The sequence below is a fragment of the Myotis yumanensis genome, unplaced genomic scaffold, assembly GCF_028538775.1.
Source record: "Myotis yumanensis isolate MYYU_CA2020_CCGP unplaced genomic scaffold, mMyoYum1.0.hap1 SCAF_4, whole genome shotgun sequence".
Lineage (NCBI taxonomy): Eukaryota > Metazoa > Chordata > Mammalia > Chiroptera > Vespertilionidae > Myotis > Myotis yumanensis.
This window is the reverse complement of record NW_027223755.1, coordinates 67725212-67730748: the sequence shown is the minus strand read 5'-3', so window position 1 is coordinate 67730748 and position 5537 is coordinate 67725212. Positions and strand designations below refer to the sequence as shown.

At 38.6% G+C, this 5537-nt stretch overlaps 1 pseudogene; it reads right to left on the bottom strand.

The window, feature by feature from the left end:
- Positions 1-2187: 2187 nt before the first annotated feature.
- LOC139008140 (large ribosomal subunit protein uL1m-like) lies at positions 2188-3533 on the bottom strand (annotated as a pseudogene).
- Positions 3534-5537: the final 2004 nt, after the last annotated feature.

Genomic DNA, 5537 nt, shown 5'->3' with positions numbered 1-5537 from the left:
AGAAGGGGGTGAGAAATCTCTTCCTCTTCCCCAGCAGAAGGGTGTAAAATGCGGAGCAAGTCAGCATTTCTGTAGGGGAGTACGGTTGCTTCCTCCAGGTGGAAGCAGGAGGCAGCCTAAGGGACCTCAGAGCAGGTCTGAGTTTGGAGTTTCAGGGGAGCCATATGCAGCAGTACGATGAGGCACTGTACCAGCAAAGTCCATTTCACTGTGCCCAAACCCTCAGTGATGTTGCAGGCTTCTGATTGGAAGCAAGTTCTGTCTGACTCCATAGTGTGTGCCCAAGCACACTGCTGCTCTGCCTCTCCAGCAGGTTTTTCTCACACTTGAGCAGACCAGATGAGTATCCTGACTTCAGGCTGATCTGTTCTGATGCTGAGAGCCAGCAAACTGAGCCCTTGGGCGTAAAGCTGAGACTCCAAATTCCCCTGGCAAATCGCCCTTATTTTAAAAGTTCTTATTTTTCCATTCCGCTCACGGTAATTTTCGAACTTCTCCTACTTCTAATAAAATAGATATTTTTGTATTATTATTTAAAACAAGATACAAAGGGTTATTATTGCCTTTCTATTTAACCTGGTGATGTTTTTATTTCCTCACTCTCTAAATGTCAGCTTTAGTATGCAATTACCTTTCTTATCTCCCACCCTCTCCCAATTCCTGTTTTTTGAGATATGTCTAGGAATAGGCATAGTACTTATTTTCTAAGATAGCCTGGAACTCAGTACACCTTTTCAAGGTGATGACTTCAGTCTTTATTTAAACCAGACTGTTGTCCTTTGATTTGAGATACCTCTTCCACTTGACTATCATATCATTAACTAGATTATCAGTTTCATCTTTCCTCTTTTTCCATTTTTTCACTGAATTATTGAGCTTCAAAATAATCCCTTTTAGGCCCAGAAAGTCCCCTTGATGGTGTAATAGAATCTCTTTGAGTGCTGATTTATTATTAAATTTATATTGTCTTCTGTCTCCTCTAGCAATTACTACTATAGAAGCTAACCCAATTCTGGGTGTTCTGGTTGCTCTTCATTCTTTTTTTTCTGCTAGGTTGCCTAAGACCATTTCTTTGTCCACTGTTGGCTTTGTCTGCCCCTGAAGTTTTAGTCAAAATGATAGAGTGAGTGACACTGCAGATGCAGTGGTCTCTGCTCTGGTGGCCCTGTGATGGACAAGCAGGCAGACTGGGACCCTTCCTTAGAACCAGAGAGGAGCTTTCTGTTTCCATCTCACCAGTGATGGCTGTGTTCCTCGGGGAAAGAGAGCAGGCTGTGTCCTTGGTTAGCTGGGTGCACCGGGTGCCCAGCAGTTTTTCCTGGGCCACGTGGAAGCAGATTGGCATCATCTGTCCTCTCAGGTCCTGGTGCAGTAACCACAGAATGAGCCCAGGTGCATTGCAAGAAAAAGGTCTCTCTTTTCTTGGTCTCTGCCTCTGATCATATTTGCTTTCACTTCCAATTTTAAAATTTTAATCTCACTGAAATGTGCTTCAGTTTTTAAAAATACCCAAGCTTTTTATTTATTATTTATTTTTTTGCTCTAGAACCATTTTTTCTCAAGCAATCCACCATGAATTATTATGACCTAGGGGTGGAGGAATTGGAGCCTGGACTTGCTAAAAGTATTCCCAAATCCTAGCTGAACCTTAGTGAATCAACAACTAATGGGGGATGGAAGCCTGGAATCAGCAGCTTAAATATGTTTCGTAAATGATTTTTAAGTACATGCACTAAAAGTTGCGGAACGCTGCTATAGGAATATGAAAATACATACATTTTTAGAATAGAAACTTAAAACATAGCTTCATTTAATTTCCTTGGGGGTTTTTAAATATACATTTATGGCTCTTGAAACTAGCAGTTTTCTTTTTTTATTGATGTCAGAGAGGAAAGAAGAGGGAGAGAGAAATAGAAACATCAATGATCAGAGAGAATCATTGATCAGCTGCCTCCTGCATGCCTGGGCATGTGCCCTGACGGGGAATTGAACCATGACCTCCGTGATTCATGGTCGATACTCAGCCACTGAGCAACACTGGCTGGGTAAAACTAGCAGTTTTCAAAGTTCTCAAGATCTTTCATGGAGTCCACAGGTCAAACATTTTTTTTTAAAGAAATTATACAGTTTTATGATTTTCTCTGTTGCTTCTTCATTCACTACGAATAATTTCACAATAAAACACTTTCAGGCAGCTTCTCTGCTACTTTCTTTGGTTTCCACTTCTTTAGGCAACAATGGCTCCATCTTTAGTAACAAGCCTTTGCTTGTTTAACTATAAGGAAAGCTCATACCTTGGGAAGGAATGAGTGGCACGTATGCAATGATAGGGGTGCTGGACGTGTGCCCAGCCTACTGCACAGCCACCACACCTTGATCACGTTTCACTGTTCTCATGACATGATTAAAATCTTGTTTCTTTCCCAAATTCTGTGGTCTGTGCCTACAAACTTCATTGATAACAGCATGCAGATTGGCAGCTATCTGGTCACTTGACATATCTAGAGTTGCTATTTTGGTCTCTAGAAAGTTCTCCCTTTCTTCATCTACCTTAATTTCGATTCCAGTTTTGAATAACTCAAGCATTTTGGGATGTCATGGCCAATAGGATTTTCTTTTTTTTTTTTTTTAAATATATTTTATTGATTTTTCACAGAGAGGAAGGGAGAGGGAGAGAGAGTTAGAAATGTCGATGAGAGAGAAACATCAATCAGCTGCCTCCTGCACACACCCCACCGGGGATGTGCCCGCAACCAAGGTACATGCCCTTGACAGGAATCGAACCTGGGACCCTTCAGTCTGCAGGCCGATGCTCTATCCACTGAGCCAAACTGGTTAGGGCCCAATAGGATTTTCAAGTAAGCTTTGGAAATCTTTTTTCTTTTACTTCTTTAATGGATTAAGCTCGGGCATTATTTCTGGTTCAGCTACATAAAAGTCTGGTTTAGTTTTATCACCGAAAATCTTCTGAATCCAATTAGTTCCTCCTGCAAACACAGCTACATGTTTTTCTGCTATTTTACTCTCTGATGCCTGCCCTGTAAATACAGCAACTTTATTGATTTCTGAAAGAAATGGTGTGGCAAACTAATAACACTGGCAAATGGCTCCACTTTTTTCTTCTTCCCCAGTGCCATATCCAGTGTCAAATCAAGATAAAAAAAACTTTGCTTTGGATATGTAAAGTTCAGATTTGAAATTTCTTAAGTAAATGAATAGCTTTCTTCACCTCGTATATCTGCCTTAGGTATAAGTGTTTTAAGTAAACATCATCTTCGGGTTTGCTTTCCATAAACTGGTATGACTTTATTTTTTCTACCTCATCTTGTTTTTCATTTGATGCTTTTTCTTTGGCACCTTCTCTTTGTTTTCTTTTCAGGCTTCCTAGCAGCAGCAGCAAAATGTCTTTTAGGCACATGAACACATGCAGAACAAGGATAAAGAGGTGTCTGATAAGCCATCTTGGGAAGACTATGCCTTTGAGGTATCAAGACTCTACCAAGGGATCTGAGGGCCGCTGCCACGCTGACCATTCCAGATTGTGTTCCAAACTACTTTTTTTTAATAATAGGGAGATGTCATTTGACTTTTTTATATTCATTCTCTTACGAATATGCAGTGGCATTTTCCAGAGGCTAACTGATGAGTGATGTCACAACAAACCAAATGCAGAAACAAGAAGGAGGATCTAGCTTTCTTCTATTAAGCTAGACATTAAAAAGAATCAAAAATGTAAAACAATGCCACTCTTCTCATTATATATATCCTGTTTTGAAAAATAGAGTTATTTTTCATAAAAATGATATTTATGTTAACATATTGTTTAAAATAAATTAAGCATTAACATATTTTAATTACTTAGTTTTAATATCCAATATCAATGAATATGATGCACATATCAATAGATATAATTTGCATAAACAAAAGCTTTTTGGGATGTTAAATAATTTGTAAGACAGTAAAGTTGTCCTGAGCCAAAAAGTTTGAGGACTGTTGTCTCATCTGTATTTTTCCTGTATAAAAGAATCCTAGAGGGTTGCAATGAAAACTCTCTCCTCATCCTTGATCCACTGTACATTCTGATCTTTGTGATTTATGACCAACCAACTGCTTGACCAGGTAAACATATATACTATTGGGACTTTGATGAAGCCCCTTGTCTACTCAATAGTAAACAGTGATAGTTTCTATGAAGACTAAATAAATTATAAAAAAAAAACAACTTGAAAACAAGCTCTCAGAATTTCATTCAACTAGCCAAGTTTAGTCAACACTGAAAGAAGAACAGATGGAACATTATTAAAATAAAGATGTCTTAGGCGTGCATAATATGACACAGTAAAAGCAGCGCTGTCCTTGAAGCAAGCATTTTTAGAGATAAGATTTTTATTTCTTGCTCTCTGATCTTGGGAAAATCAAACTTCTCTGGGTCTGTTTTCTCATCTGGGGTTTATATTAAAATCTAACATTTACTCATTCATTCTTTTACTCAACAAATACTAAACATCTTGGCTTCAGACACATTAAGTACTGAAGATATAGAGGTAAATGATCTTACGTCTGACTTGGAGGTATTCACAGGCTATGAGGAAGATAAATATATTTAAATTATTTAAGGTATTCTGACTAAAATATCTCCCCATATCACAACTTTTATCTCTTTACCTGCTAATTTTTCTTCATAGCAGTCATCATTACATGATGTGTTATATATTTAGGTACTTATTTGGGATGGGGAGGGAACTTATATCTATCCTCCTCACTAAACTATAAGTTTCAGGAGGACAGGGACTTTAAGACAATGTTTTTCCTGACACATGACTGACATTCAGTAAATATTTGCTGAATGAATGAAATAAAAGGGGGGGCTAAATACATATATTAGGGAAAGAAAGAGGAAAAAGAAGGAAAGAGAGAAAGATAACACATAGGACAACAAATCAATGTATTTATTGAGAAAAGAAAAATCAGTTGAAGTTAGGTAAAGTATTGAAGAGACAGAAAGAGTGTTCCAGGAAGAGGGAGGAGCCTGTACAAAGATTTAGAAGTGTGGAATTACTCTGTTAAATACAGAGAGCTGAAATGTGTTATCTGTAGGGCAGGGGAGGGGTGCAGCTCTATCATTCTATGAATATAAGAAGGAATGAGGAGCTTTGTGCTGTGAGAGGTCAGAACTAGATGTGCTGCTCTGGTATGTGGATTGTTTTTGAGCAAAGGGCGATTTGAGCTGTGGGCTCAAGAGAAGCTTCTGCCCCTTCCCTGACTACCTAGAAGAACTCGAATTGTCCATAATGGGAGATTATCAGAAATCACCTCTTTGACCTGTCTGTAGGCCAGGAAAAACTTCTATTTATTAAACATCTGCTTTTCTTATCATACTGTAATGACCTTTTGAAGTCCCCAAGGCACCCTCCTTCATCCTAGTTCAGAATGTCTTATATACCATGTTCCCTTTCTGTCCCTGAACCTCTCTGGTGCAGGTGGTGCCTCTGACTATGTCAAGTATGCAGAGTTCCCAAACATATGTATGTATTAAA